Source organism: Colobus angolensis, unplaced genomic scaffold, assembly GCF_000951035.1.
Source record: "Colobus angolensis palliatus isolate OR3802 unplaced genomic scaffold, Cang.pa_1.0 Scaffold327, whole genome shotgun sequence".
In the NCBI taxonomy this organism is placed as follows: Eukaryota; Metazoa; Chordata; class Mammalia; order Primates; family Cercopithecidae; genus Colobus; species Colobus angolensis.
In genome coordinates, this window is record NW_012116566.1 from 4447441 (window position 1) to 4472264 (window position 24824).

The 24824-nt window shown below is 43.8% G+C and overlaps 1 protein-coding gene across 4 annotated transcripts in view; it reads left to right on the forward strand.

Annotated features, from left to right (window-relative positions):
* CTNND2 (catenin (cadherin-associated protein), delta 2) overlaps window positions 1-24824 on the forward strand; it is a 935009-nt gene that overhangs the window by 888317 nt on the left and 21868 nt on the right. The gene's annotated exons all lie outside the window — the stretch shown is intronic.

Genomic DNA, 24824 nt, shown 5'->3' on the forward strand with positions numbered 1-24824 from the left:
ATGACAAAGGGATTTGGGGGGAAAAAAAGAAGCATCAACAAATGTTAACAAGTAATTTTGGAAAAAAAAATATATGGAAAGATAGATATATATATGGAAAGATATATGCATATATATAAAGAGAGATGCAGAGCACATCATTCAGGGAATCAAGAACCATTGCAGACTAGGAACATTGAATAGGAGACTCAACTGTCTGACCCATGTCACTCTGCCCCTAAGAACCTTGTGGTGGACTGGCCAGAGGGAAGAAGACAGTGCTTCCGGTGACAAATGTGGATCACCATGATGCTCAGCATTTGTTCACTGCACTCTCGCAAGGCAGGCAGGAATTCATATCACACACTTCCAAAACCCCAACACGGCTCAAAAATGCCTTAAGAGAAAAAAGTCATGTCTAGAAAGTTTCATTCAAGGCCTCATTTCCAAAATCTTCTCAATAAGGAGTGTCAAACTTTACTCTTTTGGTTAGGAGGGGAGAATTATTTTTTTAACGTTTCCCAAAAGTTGTTGTTTTATCGTGACAAGCCCCGCAAGCATGGAGTTTAAATCCGAGTTAACAAATGGGGTAGAAGGCCATGCGCAGTGGCTCACACCTGTAATCCCAGCATTTTGGGAGGCTGAGGTGGGCAGATCACCTGAGGTCAGGAGTTTGAGACCAGCCTAGCCAACGTGGTGAAACCCAGTCTCTACTAATAATACAAAAAAAAAAGGCTGGGCGTGGTAGCAGTGCATATAATCTCAGCTACTTAGGAGGCTGAGGCAGGAGAACTGCTTGAACCCAGGAGGCAGAGGTTGAGGTGAGCTGAGATCGCACTACTGGACTGTTGCCTGGGCAACAGAGCGAGACTCCACCTCAAAAAAAAAAAAGAACATAGAGGGTAGAGGATGTCATCAGTAAGCGGGGAGAATGGCATAGGCATTGGTCTCTATGCAGGGATTCAGGAAGCACAGACAGGACTGTAGAAGGGTGCCTAGGCTTCCATCAGCAACTGCCCACAGCACCCACCTGCAGCCCCCTGGCCACTTGCAGGGAGTAGGAAGGCCAAGAGCATTGCTGCCTCCATCCCCATCTACAGCCCCCATCCCCCAGGTCACCAGCCACCCGCTGGCCAAGGACATGGGCCCACAGTAAGGGGCTCGCATCATAGGGAACAAGACCCATCTTGCCTTGTTGGAAAGGCAGAGGGAAAATTTGTCTTTTTCTAAGCAATGGGGAAAAAAATAAATATTTTATAGCTGTCTCTACTAAGTTAGAGTCTACTTCTAGATTTCCCCCAAGGCCTTTCTAACTTCCCTTAAGTATTCATTACTTTGCACTTTAAGTTTTATAAGGTGTACCCTATATATTTCTCTTTCAAAATTTTCCTGTTCCCTAAGAGGAAGTGTGTTTACGTTGAAACAGAGTGCAAAATGAAGTGGAGGTTCTAGATCATTGAGAGTCATCCCTCAGTATACACAGGGGATTGGTTCCAGGACTGCCGCAGGTAGCAAAATCCGTGAATATTCAAGGCCCTGCGGAAATTAGTCAGCCCTCCGTATACATGGGTTTTGCATCTCACAAATGCTGTATTTTTTATGGGCATTTGGTTGAAAAAAAATCTGCACATTAGTGGACCCATGCAGTGTAAACCCATATGGCTCAGGGGACAACTGTTAAGTCCTTCCCGAAGCATTTTATATAACAGGTTAGCATAAGCCATTTATCTACAGTGTTTTGGCTTCCATTCTATTTTGTTTGAAATTCCTATCCCAGCATCCTTAGTTAACTCCTTCTTGAATTCCTCCAGGAGGCAAATGAAGTCTCGCCCAGGAAAGAGTCCTTCAGTTAAACAGGCAGCCAGAAATAAGGAACATGGTATAAATTAGAAAGGAACTGGCCATTCTGAATCAGTGGCTCCAGAAGCTCAACGAAATATTGCTGCATGAAATAAAACCCTCTTTCCTTTAGATCCTGAACATTTCCTGTTTGCTGAAATATACCTTCTGATACTTCTGTGCGTTGTAGGGAAGCAGCTTTTAGAGACTTTCCAGACCCTTTCTGGAATAGTCATATGAGTCTTCCATCTTAATGTTTTTCATTGTTGTTAGTAGAGTTCAAAAAGCATAATTGTCTGTCTGTTTCCATGAAAAAAAAAGAATGTGTTGACAGGAATTTCATGGAGCTAAAACTCAAGAGCTGAAGATGCTATAAAATATGTTTCATTTGAAGAGATTCAAGAAGGATGGGCTGGACAAATGAATGGTGATGTTTTAGTCGACCCATGATTTTAAAATGTTGAGAAAGAGCTGTTCTTAATAATTTCCAAATTATGCAGTTGTGAAATGAAAGGAAGATCTTTGTACCCAGTGTCATAAGTGCTGCTAATAGCAAAGCTCAAAATTCAAAAAAGCTTTTCTTTTGAAAAGCTCCTTTGTGAGAAAACCAAATTCATTCATCTTTATGAATTGTTTTTAATCAGTGGTGAAATAGATTTCTATTTTGTTCTTCACTGACAATTTGCATATCATCGAAAAAAATGTCTGATCCATATCTTTTAATTATCCATGCTTCAAATCTATTTATTAGACATCTATTGTAGGCTTAGCAAAGGAAGAATTCCAAAGGAAAACATAAGATATGGAAAGAAGGTACTGGGGTAAAGATGGAATATGAAACTATAATTGGCAACTTCATTCAGTTCTGAATTACATACTACAGATTTTAAAGCGTGAATTAAGGGAAAGAAACTTGTAGGCCAAGTCTTGAGAGGCATTTATGGAGTTTGCACAATTAGGAGGTAAGAGATAAGGACATTATGGATAAAAGGGAAAGCGTGAGGGGAGAGATGGAAATTGGATTGAGAGTTCCGTGTCCGTGGAACAGAATTCGGCGCCATCTGTCATGGTCATTTTCTTATCAAACCCAGGCACAGAGGCCAGGATGCCATTTCATTAGCTCACCTACTTTATGTTACCTAGAGAGACACATTCTGATTCAAATCAGAATATTCTTCTAGCTGAGTGTATTGATTGATATAAAACTATGTTTGATTCATGCTGCATTTGGAACCACAGCATAGTTATATCATTGGAACCTTTGACTTTTGTGAAGCCTGGCCTTTTGGGTTATTTTCCCCTAAAGAAACATCAACAGGTGTAGGAGAATGTGATCACTTGCAGGCTAAAGAATGCATCCCCCTTTTAAAGCCAGTCTTTAGATAACTACAAAGAGAACTTCAATGTTCTGTGTCATTGCAGAGGATGTTTTCTAAAGGAAAAGAGGATATGCCATAGGAAGAGACTGGATGTCGGGATACAAGAGAAGCAGGAGATGGAAAGTTCTTGTCTTTTTTGAACCTTGGGACTTAAAAAGAAATGAAGTGACCGAAATAATGGGGTGCTTAGATTTGACTATGGTTGGAGAACTGTCAGGATGGCTGGTTTTGAAGGACAGAAGATGGGTGAGGGGGAGGACATAGAATTAAAATATTGTAGAAATCATCATGTATAAATTCTTAGATGATACCTTAATAATCTGTACAATATCTCCAAGAAGTACTTGCATTGGTTGGGACACAGGCTAAGTGTCTAACAGAGAGACCCAAAACTATAGGAGCTGAGACTGCACAGGGATCCCTTTCCCTCTTATGGAGCTGTATGTGCTCAGGCAGGTGGCCCAAGGCCAGCAGGTGACCCTGATACCTATCTCATTGCTTTGCCTTGCAAAAGAAGCGTCATTCCTGCCTGTGTAAGCAAAGCACCCTGGCTCTGCCCACTTCTCATTCCAGCCCATAGGGTGAGAGAGGGGAGAGGGGAAGGCAAGTGGCACAGAAGTTGCCAGTCTCGGGCTCACACCCCGGGGTGAGAACTCAGTCCCATCGCCACAGCCCCCTGCCAGGGAGGATGGGGATGGGGGCAGCATAACCACCCCAAAAGGTTTGTGGCAGGAGAAGAAAGGCAGTACCGTTCCAAAAGTCGTTTTCTTCTCAAATGGCTTTAATGTCAGCTGTAATCACAACCTAATGAGGCATGTTATCCCATTTTGGGGTAACTGTGATCATCCAAAACTTCTTACTTGTATTAAGCAACAGTCTCATTATTTGCAACTTCTGTACTCCAAAAGCTGTACTGGAAAAGTCTAATCTCTCTTCTCTGCAATAGCCTTCCTGGATTTGAAGCTAGCCATCTTTATCTACAAGGTCATTTCTTTTCTAGGTCTAAAATGTGTAGGAGAGGAAAAGAAATATCCTCCCTCACCCATCGCTAGGTTCATGATTGAAGCCCCTATAATGAAAAGCAAATTATAGTAACAAGAGAGAAGGCATACAAAATTATCTATATAATTAGATAATTACATGAGATAGTTACATGCCAGTTAATTACATGAGAACCTCTATAAGGAAATAAAGGCCCAAAGAAACAGGTAAACTTGTATATTTTTATGCTTAAGTCTGATGGAGAGTGGACACCCATGGAGAAGTCTGATTGGAGGACAAAAGGGTATGCTAATGGTGATAAACGGGGGAATCTTCCAGATTCCTCTCTGTGCCCCTGTGAGTTCGGAGATAAGGATGTTCCTTTGCTCCAGTATAAGGAGGCACCTCTCGAATGAGGGTTTTATGACCTGCTTAAGGGAAGAAGCATGAGAGAAAGGTGAGAGAAACCTTTCTGAGGGAAAGGTGAGAGAGACCTTTCAGCCTTTGTTGTTTTCCCAAATGCCAAGGTGCCATATTTGGGGTTAGCATGTCCTAAATCCCATCACATGCTAAATTCTAATATGTCAGCCTTTCCACAGCCTTCACCATGCCATCCTTTTTTGCCAAATGCATGTAAGTTTGTTGGTGTCCCTTTGGTAATATAGCACCCCAAAATGAATGTATTCCTCCAAGCTTGTTTGAAGCAGAGGAGAATAGAACAGACTATGCTTTCCTGATGCGGGACACTCAACTTGTACTCATAAAACTGGAGATCACATTGGTGTCTGAAAGGCTCATCCTACAATTTGGTGAAATACAAAGAGTGCAGCATGACCTTGGGCAGTTGACTTGAGACCCTCTGCCCATCAGTGTAAGAAGTGACTTCGGGCAGTCCTCTGGCCACTTCTGCGGAGGGGTGGAACACAATGAGTAGCCCTCTGATCTACCAGGTTTCAGATGCGCTAGGGTTGCTTGGCAGCCGGTTATCTGTACCTGATGAGCAGCCATTCCTGATGCAGAGCCGTCAGAAAAGTAAACGACCTCTTAAAATGGTCTTTGGCTGTTCTTGTACCTGGCAGCATGTTCTCTGGAGGCAGCGGGACAAACCCTCGGGTCTCTGGAGGTTTGGAAGCCTGGGTCGCCATGGTGCCTTCCTTCCAGTTCGTGTATCCAAGTCTGTATCTTTCCTTGACCTTTGCATCAAAGAACCTTCATAGCCTTTCATGAAGACTGCGGGCATCTCTCCCTCAATCCCACCGACCTCCTCCCTTGGTTTTCCCATCCATGACAGGAAAGCCGTAATACTTGCCACAGTGGATTGCTGACGTCTCAAATAGAACAGAAGTCATCACAGCGCTTTGTAAAATGAAAAGTGACATATCCATGGGAGTTGCTGCCATTAGTTCTACAACATTTTTCCAAGCTGTTTGATTGGCAAGTGCCGTCTCTGCCATCCTGTCCACAGGCAGCTGAAGGTTTGGATCCGAGGATTTCATTTTGTCATCATCATCATCATCACTATTCACCTCTGCCTACATTTTTACAGCTCCTTTCTCCCTGGTCTCTCTACTCTGTCTCCTCTAGTCCCTAGAGGCCTATCCAGTGTCTGCTTCCCACAGTCTTTCTCCTTTCGCACACGCAGCTCTGCCTGCCGGCAATATTTCTATAGGAGACAGAGTCCCATGTTTACAACTGAGAGTGCTAGGTGCTGAAAGCTGGCGATCAGAATTGAGGGGTTGCTACCTCCATGCTTCCGTGCCCTTGCCTCTCTGTGCACTGCTTGCCTGGAAGACAAGCCAGGCCATTCAAACAGACCCTGTAAAGTTCCTATGGAAAGGGTCAGGGCAGTCCCTGTTGTTAAAGTGATAGATGATTTTTCCAGTGTTCAGCTTATGGTCCTGAAGCTCATTTTGCTCTAAGAATCTCAAAGTGCTTCAGACAGAACAGCATCCACTCAGTATCTCTCCGAGTGAATTAAAATCCATAGTTCAGGTAGGGCATGGTGGCTCATGCCTGTAATCCCAGCACTTTGGGAGGCTGAGGTAGGTGGATCACTTGAGGTCAGGAGTTTGAGACCAGCCTGGCCAACATGGTAAAACCCCATCTTTACTAAAAATACAAAAATTACAGGCAGTGCACGCCTGTAATCCTAGCTACTCAGGAGGCAGAGGTAGGAGAATCGCTTGAACCCAGGAGGTGGAGGCTTCAGTGAGCAGAGATCGTGCCACTGCACTCCAGCCTGGGTGACAGAGTGAGGCCCTGTCTCAAAAAAATAAAAATAAATAATAAATAAAATCCATAATTCCTAAGTGTATGGATCAAATCTCACAGGTAGATCAGATGTCAGGCCCAACCTCTTGTTGGCAAGCAGTGGGGTTAGAAACCTCCTAATATTGATGGCCTGGTGTTTTTAGGGTTGTGCCACCCTCTACTCCACCCCACATACAACGTTGGTATCTTGCACAGTGAGCTCATGTCTCCAAAAATACCAAACTGCCTGTGCTTGAAACAGAGTAAGATCGTATTTCTCTGAATAGAGATACTGTATCTGCTCTTGCCTTCATGATGAGAGAAAGAAAACGTAAAACTAATCTTTCAATATCCTTCCTTTTATTGTCAGAGAAGATAGACTCTCAGGTTGCACAGCAAGTGAAGAATGAGCTTTGATGGGAGTGGAGTCATGCCCTTCATGGCCTGTCTCACACCAGGCTCTCTTTCCTTACCTCTCTTGGATTCATTTCATTAGCTCTTGCCGCCATTGCACTCACAAAACAAGAAATCAATAAGTAATTATAGATGGGTAAAGGAATGCCTGTAGATTTCCTCAAATGTCCAAACCAGAGTGGATGAAGGAGTGAATACAGCCTTTTGTCATCTTTCACAGCTTGCTTATGGGAGACTGATCACTCTACATAGATGAGCCAGTAGCCCATGGCCCTGCAAACGGAAGTGATGTTCTCATGTTTAACATCACTCCGTTACTCTCATCTGCTGGACATTTGAAAAACAATACCATATTCCAGTGAGAATTAGAAAGATACTTTGAAATAAGTAGGAAAAACACAATATAGTCAACATTCAAAATTTTGATGCTTAAGCTTTGCAGTATGAAGAGTGAGGAATACTGAAGGGCTTTAATATGTCTTCCAATATGTTGCCATTTTGAGAATTAATAGATTCTACTTTCTGGGTATCTCAGATAGGGATGAAAAAGTAGTAAATCCTCTATAGAAATAAATTAAACTACTAAATGTAGAGCTGTCATTTTATCAAGGAAATTGCTTAATGGGAATTTATAAATCTTCCTACTGTCCTAGAAAATTCTTCAACAACAGATTATTGGAAGACCATAAGGACTTTCGGCCAGATTTTAAAACAACCCAAGGCTGGTGTCCACAAGGTTTGCAATTGTAGCTCCTCTAGTTCTTTCTTTTCTAAATCACTTGATGTCAAGTTAGGGTAGAAAACAAAAAGGCTAAGGTTAAACTCAGCTCCCATACTGTCTCCTCCATAAATCTGGACGTTTGCTTGTTGATGTTTGGTATTGACAAAGACGGTCTTTCTTCACGAAGTCTCCTGACCTCTCTGAGACAATTCTCAGACACTCATCATATGATATCTGTCCAAAAGCAAAGGCACAAATGGGAACAGAAGCAAAAATCAATTGTGCAAAAGTGGAAATCAATGCACATGGCAGTTGCTAAACAAGAAGTGACTAACTTACAGCTGTTGCTGGGATAGATCCCCAAGTCAGGGGAAATCCCATCTAGCAGTACCCAAACTAAACACTTCCTCTGTAATTCCACCCTTTTACAAGGCTTCACTCATAACATTTTGAATCAAAACCTACAAAAATACCCCAGAGACAAAAGGCAGAATCAAAGGACCAGATCAGGAGCTAGTAAACTCAGTAAGTTTAATGTAAGTCTACATCCATTCTTCTTACTTACTTTGGGGCAATTAACTCAAACTTACTCCCTCGTTTTCTGGTGGATCCAGTAGACTGGGTGATACCACATCTGTGAGAACTCAGTGTGCTTGAGAGACAGCATGATCAGTTTCTTCTCTCTTCCCAGCTCCATCTCCTCTCCCTCCCCTTCTCATAAGCTGCAGCTTCCCCGTCTCAATGCCTCCCAACAAGGTTGAGCTAAGTGGGAAAGGAGACTCAAGAGGAGGAGAGCAGAACCTGACCATCTCGGTTATATCCTGGCTGTGGTACACTCTGCCCATGGGAGATGTCTCCTGGCTAGCTCCATCTCTCATGGGGGCAGTGGGGTGGGTTGCTCAGAAGTACCACCATGCAACCAAGGACCTCCCAACTGGGGATGGCTGACCTCCTCAGCCATCTGCCTCAGAATTCTCAGTCGGCCTCAGACTACACACAGACCAGGGAAGATACCAATTTTGTGCCCCTGTAGCTTTTGTCATTTTGGAAGTCCTATTTAAGAAGAAGAGTACACTTTATGAATATAAAATTAGGTACAGACCCTGGAAGGGGCCCATGCAGTGGGTGGGCATGAAAGTTCATGGCTCCATGGTCAGTTCACTGAACCTCTGTATCACCCTGCTAATGCCACTGAAGACACCAGGCCCTGCCACCCCCAAAATTCAGGGAGCTCGTGGTGAAACTCTTTACATAGTCCACTCTCTGGGCTTCTGGAGAGGGAGGGTGAGGAATCCCCAACCAATTGATTACTTCCAAGGAAGTTTTCACCACCAGCCACTTCCACCCTAAGCCTAATCTTATATAATCTGGAGTTGAGTCATATGCTAATACTGCAGAACCCTATTTTGTCCACCACTTTTGCAGCTCCAAGTGGAAGGTCTAACATTTCGAGAAAGTGGGGCAAGGGGGCATCTATTATTCTTTGCCTTGCTTGAGACCTTAGCCAGAACAGAGACAATAAGGAAATTACATTAATATCCTGGCATAATACCTTATCACCAGTATTTAATTATCTACAAGTTCTCTAGAGAATCTGTTTCCTTGCCTTTTCCAGCTTCTAAAGGCTGCCTGCATTCCTTGGCTGGTGGCCTCCTCCTCCACCATCAGAGGCAGCAGTGCAGCATCTTTGAAATTTCTTTGCTTCCGTCGTCGTACTGCCTGCTCTGTGACCGCCCGAGTCTCTCTTATAAGAAACAACCCTTGAGATTACATCAGGCCTCCTGGGATATTCACAATGATCTCTCCCTTTCAAGGTCTTTAACTTCATCACATCTGCAGTCTCTTTGGCCATTTAAGGTTGCATATTCACTGGTTCTGGGAATTAGGATGGTTACATCTTCTATGGAGGAGACAGCATTTTTCAGCCTCTCACTCCCTCTCACGTAAAAACCTGAGTGTAATGGTCAAAGTCTGATATAATGCCTGCCAGAGCCAGGGGTTTGGCTCCTCCTGACTCTATGCTCACCACCTCTGGAGTGTTGCCCTCATCAGTATTATCCACATTGACTATCAGTCTGCCCACGTTCCAAACAACTGGAATGGAAAAGAGCCGGGGAGGGCATGCATTTTTCTTTTAGAGACATGCCTTTGTAAATACTTCCAGTTCTTAATCAAGTGGCCACCTACGTCTCCCTGTCCAGGGGCTTCACTGAAAAGCAGAGTTTCTATTACAGGGTGCAAAAGTGAAGAAAAGGCTATGGAGATGTTCATTCCCTGGACACCCATGCTATGTGTGCACCAGCACCAATGCTCCTTTCGAGTATCTGTGCCCAGTTTTTATAAAAGCCACAGTCTTGGGAGATCCCACAGTGCTGTCATTTCACTGGAAATACTTCTACAGTAATTACCAATTGGCTTTAACCTTGAAAACGTCCCCAAGTCCATGACTCCTTTGCCCTATGCAGGGAGGCCAGCTAGTTCGATGCAAAGAGAACTATACGTTTTCAGACTCTGTTTTGTAGCTGGAACAATATAAGAACGTTAGCAACAACCAAGGGAAGAAGTGAGGTCACAGAATGTGGAACTGCCTCAGATGCTTCTTGCTGTTGCCACATGTCCTGTCATAACCCCATGCCCGTGACAGGCTGCCAGCAGTTCCTGAGGTTAAAGCTGGGTGAACTTACAGTTCCCAGGTACTGCTCTGAGAGAGCTGTTCATGCTGTCCTCACCGCCAGTGCTCCATTTGACTGGATGACATATTGACCACTGGTAAGATATGTAGCATAAAATTCTTTTTTTTTTTTTTTTTTTTTTTTTTTTGAGATGGAGTCACGCTCTGTCGCCCGGGCTGGAGTGCAGTGGCCGGATCTCAGCTCACTGCAAGCTCCGCCTCCCGGGTTTACGCCATTCTCCTGCCTCAGCCTCCCGAGTAGCTGGGACTACAGACGCCCGCCACCTCGCCCGGCTAGCTTTTTGTATTTTTTAGTAGAGACGGGGTTTCACCGTGTTAGCCAGGATGGTCTCGATCTCCTGACCTCGTGATCCACCCGTCTCGGCCTCCCAAAGTGCTGGGATTACAGGCTTGAGCCACCGTGCCCGGCCAGTACCCCCATTTTCTTATTCTCCTTAATACCATGTGATTCCTCTTAGAGCAGTCCTGTCAATCCTACAAGCAAATGGCCACTCCTAGTAACTTACATTCATTCATTCATTCATTCAATGCATATTTACTGCGTACCTGCTAGATCCTCCGCTCCCTTCTAGGTTCTGGAAATTCCGAAGTGAATACATCCATATTGGGTTATCTTTCCCCAATTACATAGTGGCATGCATTTTAACAATTATTTCTTGATTGTTTTACTTTATGCTTATTTTTATTGGGTTCTATTTTAAAATAGAAATATGTATTTATTCCCTATGTGTGGTCCAGGCCTCTTGTTAAGAGAGCATTATTCAGCCTCCCATTCCTGCTCACATAAAAGCTTGAATGTAATGGTCAAAGCTAGATCCTCCACTCCCTTCTAGGTTCTGGAAATTCCAAAGTGAATACATCCATATTGGGTTACCTTTCCCCAATTACATAGTGGCATGCATTTTAACAATTATTTCTTGATAGTTTCACTTTATGCTTATTTTCTTCTGATATTGTCTGTTTTCCTCCTTCCTGTTTCTTCATCCTCTCCTTCTGGTCATTCTTCCCCTGAGATACATATGCTCTTCGTGCTTCTATCTTACAATGTTTGAAAAATGTCCTCTCCCCATCCTTTTCCATCTTCTGCCTTCTCACTTTCTGCTCTCCCATGGTCCAGCTTTCACAATGAGGTTTCTAGGAAGGTTGGAGTTCATTCATGGTGCCTTTCTCACTTTCTGTTGTACTCATCAACCCCTAGCAGTCAGTCCTCATGCCTCCATGGAAAGGGCTCCTAACTGCAGCGTCCGACAAGTCTCATTGTCTGTGTGACTTAGGGAGGGCTCCCCACTGTAACACGCAGACCAACACATCTAATGATCCAACTACATGAAAGTTTATTTTCTTGCTCCTGTAGTCATCCTGGACAGGTGTTCAAGTAGACAGGTCAGCTCTTCTCCATGTGGGCACTCAGGACCCAGACTCCTCCTTCCATCTGTGGCTCTGGCACGCCGTAAGGCCTGCAGCTATCCCTGGCAACACACATGCCCACTGCCCCACCTCTGTTGGCTGGATCTCCATTGCATGGGTGTGAAAGACTGCCACATGGCAGGAGAGGCTGGGACGTGTCGTCTAGATGGGTATCCAGGAAGAAAAGGCCATGGACTGGGGAGGCCCTGACACATCTTCCTCTGTTAAACAGCCTCCTCCCGGGCTGCTTTGTCACTATTCTTATCTTCGTCTACCTGGCAAGCCGCCCCTTCTCAGTCTTTTTTGCCAACACCCTGGTCCTGGTCTTCCTTGTGGCATCCTTGTTTGGGACCCTATGTCTGCTAATGTAGATGATCTCATCTGCTCCCACATTTTGTTTTTTTGTTTTGTTTTTGTTTTTGTTTTTATTTTCATAGAACCTGCCTCATGAGAACCTCACAGCATATAGGCAAGATCCCTTCACAAAGCGCTACCATCTTAAGACAATTGTTTTTTAATTATATTTTGAGTTCTGGGATACATGTGCAGAAAGTGCGGGTTTGTTACATAGGTATACACATGCCATGGTGGTTTGCTGCACCCTGCTCCCATGGTTTTTAAATGCATTTGAAGACTAGTTGTATCCACATTTATTTCTCTATCTGGTCTTAACTATTGAACACTAAACCCATCCATACAACTACCCACATGACATTTGCACTTAGGTAGCTCATCAGCTCTAACTGTCCATAAAACAGTGCTTAGCTCTCAGTATATTCACCAAATCTATTCTTCTTCTGTGGTTGCCCATCTCAGTAAATAGCACCTAACCCACCTTGTTCTTTTCAGAAATCTGAGAGTTATCCAACTAATACTTCCTTCTTTCTTATCTCCACTCTATCTTTCACAAACCCTGATGATATATTTCCCAAATATCTCCCATACCCAACTATATCTCCCATCCTTACTTGCATCATCATCTGTCCCTGGTCCTGGTACAATATTACTGCCTAATTGGTTTTCTGGAATCAACGTTACCATCTTCAGTCTATTTTCCATTAAGCATTCAGAATATACTTTTAAAAATCCCGATCTGACCTGGCCTTTCTCCTGATTAAAACCCTTCAGTACCTTCCAGTTTCTCACAAAGTCGTGCTCACCTCCCTGCGCTGACTTCCCTCCACCGTGCCTGCGATCGCTTTGCCTCAGCCCACACTGTTCTTGCTTCCCCTGGCTCTTCCTTTTCAGGTACAAAGCTGTTTCCACCTCAGAGCCTTGGCATTGCCTGGACACAAGTCAGTTCCTCCCCCGGGAATGCCTCCCCTTCTCTCCCTCCAAGCCTGGTTATTGCTGCCCCAGTGTAACTATAACCCTTCCGGAAACCCTCCCTGACTTTCCCCAGCTCTCTAAGGCTAATAGCAGTCCTTCCCAACAACCTATACTTTTCCTTCATGGCTCTTACAACCTGGCTGTATGAAGCATGGTGTGATCATGCTTTGAACACCTGTTTCTCCTTCATCTTCCCCTCAACAGCCATGCCAGTCTTTCTCTGTTCTTGCCCTGTGCCCAGCATGGTGCTAGCTACTTACTAATTTTTATTGAATAAAAGCTACCCCAGAGTGTAAGCCTAGCAGAGGAGCAGAGGGCATGTTCAATGACTCTGCTTCCATTCACATTGTCAGAAGCATTATTTTTTTTTTTTGAAAAGAGTTTCACTCTTGTTGCCCAGACTGGAGTGTAATGGCTTGATCTCAGCTTACTGCAACCTCTGCCTCCCTAGTTCAAGCAATTCTCCTGCCTCAGCCTCCCGAGTGGCTGGGATTACAGGCATGTGCCACCATGCCCGGGTAATTTTGTATTTTTACTAGAGACAGGGTTTCTCCATGTTGCTCAGGCTGATCTCGAACTCCCGATCTCAGGTCATCTGCCCACCTTGGCCTCTCAAAATGCTGGAATTACAGGCATTAGCCACTGCACCCAGCCTGTCAGAAGCATTTTGAAGTAGACTGGAATACAGAGAACTTGAAGTTGAGACCCAGGGTAAACATCGAATTTGTTCTCCAATGATGAGTATATATGTAAAATAGCTGACTGTTCAAATGACATATTAGAAGCTAGACATTTGGATTCCTAAATCTGAATCCAAATTTAGGACTGGACTGTTTAGTTTTATCCTGAACTTAATTTTGCAGTACTAATTGAAACACAGAGGACATTGTTAAAACTCATCCAAGTCAAATCTTTGTTTTAAGGCCTCAAAAGCAAAGCCAGGGAGGTAAGAGGACTGATTTTGTCTTATTTCAATTTCCCAGGTGTTTTCATTTCTTTGTTTGTTTTGGTTTCTTGCATCCATTGGTCCCTATTAACTCCTAGCGGTTAACAATGGTATACTTTCTTCTACTAAATCATATACATTTTTTCCAACTTTTCAAGTCTTCTTGGTTACACTGGTTCTTTAGAATTAGCCCAGTAGCAGTAAATTGAATTCGTAAAACAGATTTACACAGTATTTGCTTTTAAAAGATGGTGTTGCACAGGTCCTTATGCTTGTATGTACTGTACCTTTAAGTATCCAAATCAATTTAATTAAATTTCATTAGAAGCAACAGAGCTGAAACAAACTAATGAAAGCCACTGGTATGTCAGGTGGTATTTATTTGTACATTAAGCTGCAAATACTCCCTTTTGGCCCTTAAAATTTAGTTTAAATATTTAACTCTAATAGCTTTTGGAATTGTTGATGGAATTAGTTTTAATGAATCTTTAACAAACAGTTTGCCTTAAAAATAGATGGAAGCTTGTTTTATTACAGCAGAGATGAGCGGAAGGTTTTGTAGTTAAGCAAAATCTGGCTTGGTCTTTAGTGACACAGGCAGTGCATCAGAATATTCTACCTCCCGTTTATTGTATTTAATACCTTTTCTTGAAATAAGGATGTATATGTATAGATACCACTAATTTGAAATCTTTTCATTCTGTGCTTAATGTGATTACATTAATAGGTTTGTTCCACTCAAAAATGACTGGAAAACTGGTACGATTTTGAACAATCAAGCTTTTGATACATGAGCATCAATATCTTAGCTGGTTACCTAAGGCAACGACTTCTGTTTTGACTTTCGTTTGAAAAGTAGGTCCCCAGCGAAGTAGTCTTGCTCGTGAATGGAAGTACCAAGCCCTGAGTGTTACAGGCTGATGCATGGGTGAGCTTGGTTGCTAAAAGCCCAACAGATTTTTACCACACTTTCCTTTATATCTCAAGTCACAAAAAAAAAAAAAAAAAATTAGAATTGACAAGCTTTATGGGCTGTAGAACCTCCAAAGACAAAGACAGCTAAGGTGAAAAGCTTGTGTTTGTGACTTCAGGACCAAATAATCTGTATATGGCCACTGAGGAATCCTCGCTTAGAGACCGAATAAATCTTGCTAGATTAAAAAAGTTCCAGCACTGTTTAAAAACCAAGGAGAAAAAGGCCATAAATGGGCCAACAGTGTCCTAGTCATTATTTTGCATTCCAATTAATATCCCCAGTAGAAATAAACAAGCATTGTTCATTTTCAAAGTTAATTGTTTATTGAAGCTCCTGGGTCAGAGAAGTGTCTTATAAGAAAATAGTTGATGAATCTAACTTCTGGAAGACAACTGTCTAGAAGACAAAGTTTCCAAAACTCTCTTTGGAAACAAAATTATCAATAGAAATATCAACATTGACCATATCATCACAGCTGTGGCTATTCACTGGGTCACCCTCCATCCCATCCAGGTCAAGTTTCTAAAAGTTGTCTTCCAGGAGCAGGATCAGAGGCCACCATGCACATAACTCAAAATTCCATTTTCTGCTAAATCTCATCTGTTGAAACACATTAATGAGGATTTGGTATTCAGCCTATTTTCTCTCCCTGTAATCACCAAATCCACTCAACCTTCATTTTAACAGCCCTTGAAATATTTACTCTCTCCTCCCACCTTCTCTCTAAACTCTATTACATGGAATGAGCCAACTTCTCTCTCTAATCCCCTTTCCTCCTCCTCCATCAAGGAGTATCCTTCTCCATCCTTTCTGTGATTCAGCAGAAGTAGGGTGCTCTCACCTGCTCAACTCACAAAGGCAGGATGTCCCTTGATAGTCAGAGGGAGGCGGGAGCCTTGGAACACATGGGTCATTCTCATTCCATCACATCTAAATTCTCTCCACCCTCTTGTTGACATGCTCTGCATGCCTTCCGGAGCACCGACTGTTCATGACTGTTCCCTGCCCAATAATATTCCCACAAGGTGACCCATTCAGAAACCAACCCCTTCAGTTTAGTAGGCACATTCTGGAAGCAGGTGTGGACTGCTGTACCCAGCCCTCAAAGAAATTGGGGCATAGCTCATGAGAAAGGTAATATACTCTCCCTTTTTATCCAGTTTCCTGATTCTCCTAAGGATCTGTGTTTGAGGGGAACTGAATGCATTTGCCATGAGCAAGTACATCTATCTTCGGAGCTCCATGGGGCAAGAAGCACTGGAGGTGGAGGGACAAGCTGTGTGCTCCGACTGAGTCAGCACCCACCCAGGGGCCAGAGGTGGCAGAGATAATGATGCTTCAAAATTATTTTCCAGACTGGTTAAAGAGGAGGCAATTGTATATACCTCATAGTCAGTGGAGAGAAATTTCCATTTAAAATAGAGCAGGCAAGCCAAAAGCCACTTTTTTTGTGATTATCATTAGGTACTGTTTCACCTAAGCTGACACTACCTTCAGCACAGTTGTGAGTATGTCATAAAAGACAGATCTACCAAAAGCAGAAGATGATTCTGATGAAGTTACTCTGAGCTACGATTAAAAGAAAAAGGTTCTGAGGTTCTGATTGTATTTATTTGTTATAGAATAGAGTGTACGAACTGTGGATGCTAGCTATAAAACATGTGAAATTGATTATCATTTCATTTTACAATAATTAATACTGTCGTCTTAAATCATTGGCTCCAGCTAGCATTTATTAGGCACCTCTTTGTCCCAGGTACTCTGCTAGATACCAGGGCTTCAGAAGTAAATGAAGCACCCTTGCTGCCTCACAGCTAGGGAGACAGACTGGATTGCAAAAGTCTGTAGTGTGGGCCGGGCGCGGTGGCTCAAGCCTGTAATCCCAGCACTTTGGGAGGCCGAGACGGGTGGATCACGAGGTCAGGAGATCGAGACCATCCTGGCTAACACGGTGAAACCCCGTCTCTACTAAAAAATACAAAAATCTAGCCGGGTGAGGTGGCAGGCACCTGTAGTCCCAGCTACTCGGGAGGCCGAGGCAGGAGAATGGCGTAAACCCGGGAGGCGGAGCTTGCAGTGAGCTGAGATCTGGCCACTGCACTTCAGCCTGGGCGACAGAGCGAGACTCCGTCTCAAAAAAAAAGAAAAAAAAAAAGTCTGTAGTGTGATGTAAGAGCATTTTATTAGTATAATGGAAAGAAAACTGGTTGCATTACTGAACGCTCCCCCCAAACCAGGGTGGCATAATTTATTTGGCGATAGTAACTGAATGGACATGCATTGCTTGCCTCCTGTTTGCCTCATACAGAACCAAGCAGGATAAGATTTAACAGGTAGAAAAAGACAAAGTGCCCTGCCACGTCATAGAATTGCCTGATCAAAGCTGGGGATGTTTGAAACTGAGTCTCATAAGCAGTGCATGTTGGGTGATCAGGTGTGATTGGGGTTCAGTGTGTGTGGCACCTCTCTGGCCTGAGATTTTGACCTGTTTTGTTGCCATAGTAAGTCTAACTTTGGGAATGGAGACTGAAGGGCCTCCTGGGATTTAGCACTTTAAAAAATGTGCCCCAACTTGTCACTGATAACCTATGCAAAGAAACCCCAAGCCAATGGTTCACAGCCCTGGCTGTTCATTAGCATCCATTTGGGGGAGGAGTGGAGCTTTTGAAAATAAGGATACACAGGCCCTACCCAGAATAACCTAAAGAGAACCTCAGGGCTGGGGCCCAGTCATTACTATTTTTAAAACTACCCAGGCTGATAAGTCACATCGCCCTTAATGTGTAGAAAAGAAGCTGAGACAGAGCTTACCAGTAATCGGGAGAGAAGGGCATACTCCTGACAGCTCTCTAGTTCCACCTCTCTATCTGCGGAGACATCCAGGGTTAGCAAGTCGAGTAGTGAAAAGATATTCATGAGAACAGTTTTGAGCCTTGCCAGACAGTTCTAGCTCATCCCCTGCATACGAACCTAACAAACTCCTGTGCTCATCTGAACTGAATGTCATGCACTTTATTTATTTATTTGTTTGTTTGTTTGTTTGTTTATTTATTTGAGGTGGAGTTTCACTCTTTCACCCAGGCTGGAGTGCAGTGGCACGATCTCGGCCCACTGCAACCTCTGCCTTCCGGTTTCAAGTGATTCCCCTGCCTCAGCATCTGGAGTAGCTGGTATTACAGGCGCCCGCCATGACGCCTGGCTAGTTTTTGTGTTTTTAGTAGAGACAGGGTTTCACCCTGTTGGTCAGGCTGGTCTCGAACTCCTGACTTCGTGATCTGCCCGCCTCGGCTTCCTGAAGTGCTGGGATTACAGGCGTGAACCACTGCGCTCGGTCACACAATTTCTAGAATAAGAAGCTATGGCTGGAGTGTGTGTTGTCCTAACCGCCTGTAGACCAGTCCAAATGAAAGCTATTTAGTCCCCTCATTCAAACTATTAATCTCTCTAGTAATACATTCTTCTTGGCAATGTTTATAGGATGTTCAAAAATATAAAATGGAGAGTGTTATAAATTCAGGGCCCTCAAAATACATAAAAAGAAGACCTGTATCAACTAAACAGACTGACCACGTCCTAGAAATACCGTGAAGACCAATGGTAGTGGGACTGTGGGGATGAACATCACCCGATTGTTGTGCACTCTGAACCACTGGAAATGCCCGTGTGGATGACTGTAGCTTTGGGGAATAATACAGTTTCATAAGAAACACATTGGAAACTTGAGCACAGAGGCTGAAAGTGATGGAAGGACAGCTAAAGGGTGTAAGATAAAGAAAATCAGATTGTTCCTCGTGGCAATTTAAAGTTCAGTGACTTTGAACTCGTCTTCTTTCTTGGATTTCTATCTCTATATACTTAGAACAATTTAACAACCTCCAGTTTTAAGTGTAATGTGTTAAAAATAAAAACCAATTTGAGGCACAGATATCATATCACATTTTTGACAGCTTAGCTGGGTCTTCAGCTGAAGGGCACAACTTCTGGGTCATTCTGTTGAAGGTGAACGACAGATAGTAAAAGAGTTCTTTATCATCCGTAGGAAGGATTCGCAGCCCTTTCCCGGCTACCGTGGCGATTCTTCACTCTCCCTGCTTCTTCCCTGAGCTTTCTTATCTAACCCCTATGAGTTGTGCAGGTGGCGCAAAGAAGAGCTAAAGTGAAATCCCCAATACAACAGAATTCACAAAAGAAGTCTCTGGCCTATAATAAGTTAATATTTTAACAAGAAAAAACAGTGACTAAAGAGGCAAATATTGATTGAAAAGATATGTGCCCAAGTTGTATGTACTTATGTGAACCACTTCCAAGCCTTTCTGAGTGACAGTGGGAAGTAAATGAATAATAGATTGATTGCTAGCTGGCTAGATAACCAAAATGTACATGGCTAGTGGAATAGAAGGAATGTCAGCTTAGCAATAACTTTCCCAAAGAATCTCTATCTTCATTTCCCTTCTTATGTAAAAAGCAAACCATTATTTTAATTGAATGACTAAAGATTTTATACAATAAAAGATGAGGAAGGCCATGAGATTTGTTCTCAAGTAGCTAATTATTCCACATAACTGTGTTTGTAATGGGTGTTGATTGGTATATACCATGGGCCAGCTGCGCCCTAGTCTCTAGCATCTAGTGTTCCATGAATTTCCATGACATTTGGCAGCTGCTCCTCTATGTCTGTGGGAAATTGGTTACCGGACTTCCCAAGGATACCAAAATTTATAGGTGCTCAAGTCCCTGTTGTATTCATAAAATGGTGCAGTATTTGCTTATAACCTTCGCACATTTTCCTGTAAACTTCAATCATTTCTAGATTACTTATAATACGTAATGTTAATACAACGTGCTATGTAAATAATGGAACTGTTTAGGGAAGGATGACAAGAAAAAACAACATGTACATGTTCAGTGCAGACCATATTTTTTGCAATATTTTCCACCCTCGGTTGGGGAAATGCATGGATGTGGAACCACAGATACAAAAGGCTAACTGGATGTGGCGTCGGAACTATCATTTTAAAAGTCCTTTCTGGGCATTGTTGAGCATAGCAGTGTTGAAGTTGTGCAGTTTGGTCACTGTAGCCTTCACTCTGCATCGATGAATGAGAGAGGGGAGATAGAGAAGGTCACCTCTTTTCACAGCACGCAAATTCTGTGTTTGTCTCATTGCAATGTAGAAGGTATTCTGTTCCTCCTGGGGCTCCTGAGCTGTGGCTCAGGAAACAGCTCTAACGAAGACCTTTATTGCATTTTTACTCTGCCCCATTCCTTAAGCTCCCTTCTTCCCTCCATTCAAAGTGCCTGTACCCACAGGCGTGCAGTCCCTGGCCATCCTCCAAGGGATCTGAGTCAGGGGTTGCTTCTCTGTTTCTCCCACCACACTCCACTCTCATCACCCTCAGGTGTATACTAACCCCATCACCTACAGACAAGTTACCTGCGGGACCACACTTCTGCCAGGCATTCGCATTTTCCATATTGGATTTTGTAAAGGATTTGAGTTTTTTGGGTGCATCCATATAAGAGTTCCTTCATAAGCAATTTTGTTATTACATTCACTTTTCTGATATTTCCAGAAATGTAAATACTTAAGTGGTTGCGGTATAGTCTAAACATGAAATCTGAATTGCTGAACAACACATATCTCCAATCACCTGCATTAAGAGAGCAATGCTAACAAACATACTGATGTCTCACCAAGTGAAACCAGTCCTATAGCTGTGCCACATTTAGGCCTAGTGTGTCCTTAGGACTGAGAACATAATATTTAGCCAAGATTCATATTGTAAAGTACCTTGTTCACCTTTAATACCACACAGATTATCATCACATTCATAACCAAAGAAGCCAAGGTTTTGACTAAAGGACTGTCCTGAGCCACTAGTTGGAATCCCAAAGCATACCTTCTACATTGCAATGAGACAAACATAAAATGATCTGTCCTCATTCGGTCATATTTAGGATTTTTGGTGTCTACAAAGCATTTCCTTCAAAAAGACAGGGATTAAAAAAAAATTTTTTTTTATCGTTCCCATACATAAGTAACGGACATATACAGTTTTGAAATATCTTCCACCCTGCACGTGTTTTTGGTAAGACTGCTCCTCCTCTGTGTTTGCTGCCACCCTCCAGAGGATTTCAGAGAACACCTCAGAACTCCGGTGGAGACATTTTCTCCTGCCGTGATACCTACCGTTCCCTGACACACCCCCACCCTTCCCTAAGGAGGCATTTATTTGTACCTTATACCCTTCATCTCTCATCACCTCAGCTGTCACAATCACCCAAGCCTCCCGGGATGACCATCATTACCTGGACCCCTCGATCGAAGGCTGTGAGCAGCCAGTTATCCCCCATATATTCCACCTGTCTTCTGTCCACCTCCCATTTCTTTTCCCTCTTTAACCTGTGGTTAAAGATCAGCAAAATTGGCCGGGCACAGTGGCTCACGCCTGTAATCCCAGCACTTTGGGAGGCCGAGGCGGGCAGATCATGAGGTCAGGAAATCAAGACCATCCTGGCCAACATGGTGAAACTCTATCTCTACTAAAAATACAAAAATTAGCCGGGCATGGAGGCACATGCCTGTAATCTCAACTACTCGGGAGGCTGAGGCATGAGAATCGCTTGAACCCAGGAGGTGGAGTTTGCAGTGAGGCAAGATCATGCCACTGCACTCCAGCCTGGTGACAGAGCGAGACTCCGTCTCAAAAGAAAAAAAAAAAAAGTCAGCAAAATCCCCTGTGTCCGTTTCACAACCCCTCTTCTGCCCATCTCCTGCCAGCCCTGAGGACACTGACCCCAAGCCCCCTCCTCGAGGGCTGTTTCGTTTCCCACCCACCCTCCCTCCTTTGTGTCCCTGAAGGTGGAGCAGACGTCCTTCTTGGAACAGTTGTCCTTCTTGGCCTCTCCTCATTGCTCTTTCCAGAAGGATCTCTGCTCTCCTCCCTCCAGCAAACCCCCGGCACCTGTGAAGTATCCTTCCAACAGCCTGTAGCCCTCATAAGCCCACCAGTGCCCTGATCAATTTGCACTCTCCATATCATCTCTAGCACCTACATTTTCCTCCCTACCGGGCTTAGCTTCTGTGGGCTTCCGTGATGTTCCCCTGTCTCTCTCTCCAAGTTGCCTGATGACCCATCAACTCTATCCACTCCACACCTGCCCTAGGGCAGCTGACTGTGGCTGGAGAGAGGCACACATGGATGCTGACCAGTCAGCTCCTTTTCAGTTCATTGCCATGGCCTCCAGCCCTGCCCAGCACCCCAGCCACTTGCCCTGGACAGTCAGCTCACTCCCCACCCAACTCAAGAACCGCTCCACATCCCCATCCCCTTCCTTCTTCCCTTCACTTCCTCTTTCCTCTCTCTTCTCTAAGCTCCGACTCTTCCTCAGTCTTAGCAGGTGACCTCATTTCTTATTTTCCCTGAGAAAATGCAAAAAAAAAAAAAAAAATCAGCAGTGAATATCCTTATCCTCCTGTCACCCCAGCTATCCGTCTCTTCCCCATGTCCGTGGCCACAGTTTGACTGTTTCTGTGGACAATGACCCCGTTGCTCTTATTTACCTTTCCTGTCTTGAGAATGTTCTTCCTGCCATTTTTCCCTTTCCCTCCTATGTCCCCAGGTTTTTCCTTCTCTGCATTGAGTTACTCCCATCACCACATGAAATAGTCTAATATCTTCTGAGTGGTGTATGAAAAACATCTCTCCAGCCTCACTCTCTTCAAGCCCATTTCTCCATTTCCCTTTATAATAAAACTTTGCCAAAGGCTTGTCTGTACTCACTGTCTCCCCTTCACCAATTCTCATTATCTTTTGGGCCTGCTGGAGCTAGACATTTACCAAGCTGACCAAAGAAAGCACTTTTGTCCCCGGCACGAGGACTTCCTTCCTCCGAGAACACCGGGCAGCTCCTGGTCCTCCTCAGTATTCCGTTGGTCTCCTTCTCCTCCTCACACGTCGCTCTCCTGGTCTTGCCTGACGCCACAGTCACACCCTCCTGATGCTCCCTGTCATTTCCTGGGTTCCTTCTTGGTCTCCTTTGAAGCTTCCCCTACTCTCTGCACCCTCTCAATATTGGAATGTCCCCAGGCTCACTCAGTCTGCCTTCTGCTTTTCTTTATTTGCATTCGCTTATAGGTTTGCATCCATTCTCTTTGCTTTAAATAATATCTATATGCTGACATCCAAAATTCTGTCTCCAGCCCTGAGATCCCAGTTTGCAGATCCTGCTTCGTACTCTGTCCCTCTTTGGTAACCACATATGTCCCCATGAGGCAGTCCTGGTTCCACTCCCTAAAGCTACTTCCCTCCCTCCCATTGCTCCTGGCTCAGTGAAGGGTACCTCAGGCCACTGTGGTTCACACCAGAGGCATTGTGGTAAGGCTTGATTCCTCTTTCCCACACCAATAGCCATGCCACCAGCAAACCCTCCAGTGTGGATACCAGATCTGCACGCTTCCCACCACCAGCACCCTCCAAGCCTGGACCATCTCTCCTCTGTCCAGCAGCTCTCCCAAGTGGCTTTGCTGTGGCTACTCCTCCCCAACCTGTCCTGGACACCCAGAGCTTTCCTGTCCTCCTGTCCCACTGCTCACTCCTCTTCAGTCCCAGGAGCCTGTTCTCACACCAGCGAAGCCGTTCCCACCCAGGGCCTTCACATCTGTTCTTCCCTTGGCTGGGAAACCCAGATCTGTGTCCCCAGGGTCTGGTTCAATTGTCATCTCCAGGTCCTGCTACAATGTTAAGGTTCCCGACAGCACCTCCCTGACCCCACTCCAAAAATAGAGATGCCATCATCCTCACCCCTACTTTTCTATCCCCGCCCCACTCCTCTATCCCCACATCACTCCTCCATCCCCACCCCCGCTCCTCCATCCCCACCCCCGCTCCTCCATCCCCCTCCACCCCGCTCCTCTATCCCTGCCCCTGCTCGTCTATCCCCTAATCCTGCTTGGTTTTTCCTTCGAAGTTCTTCTTAGAATGCCACATGTTAGTATGAATATGTTTTTGTAACTTCTGTATTGTTTGACTTTGGGTGGCCTATTTACTTTCGAAGGCTCAAATTCCTCCTGTAGAAGGCAGATTATAGTATCCATTAGTTTGGTTTCATTTCCATTAGAGTAATACGTCCAATATTACTGACATTATAGCAAAGGAAAGCAGGCACTGTCCCCTCTCCCCAGTTCCCATTTTACATTGGCACTTGTTTTCAATTCTTTAACTTTTTATTCTGATATTTAGACTTTTAAGGGGCTCAAAACTCTATCAAAAATCATGGAAAACATAAATAGATGAGTTAATAAAAAACAAAATGCACTTTCCTGTCTAATTCTTATTAGATACACCAAGACTAATCTTTCTGTATCTAATTCTCATTATTCCTGTCCTACTTGACTGATAGGATAAAGCCAGAATGAGAGGTGCGTGATTTTAAAAGATACTCCCCAGCTTACTTACTAGGTGCTAACTGTGTGGCAAGATTCTCTGAACAATCCCAAGAGAACAAAGCATTGAGCCCCCTAAAAGTCTAAATGTTATCAGGGAAAAAAATAAAATATCTAAAAGAATTGAAAGCAATGGCCTCTGTAAAGGAGGATTTGGGGGCGGAGCAGGTGACCGCTTTTCTTTGCTGTAATGTTAGTACTGTTTAACATGTTACTTGGAGAAAAATAAAGTCTATTTAAAAAAGAAAAAAAGACTGGAAGGAAATACCATGACATGTTAACAGGAGTTCTCTCAGGTGGAGAGAGTGGAATTACCGGCTATTTTTATTTTCTTCTTTATGCTTTGTAAATTCACAAAATAATCTGTGATATATTTATGTGGTTTTTATAAGGAAAAATAGTATAGATGCTTTCTGTATATTAACTAGATATCGGAAGCCTAATGGAGGCTTGGTAGGATGCATGT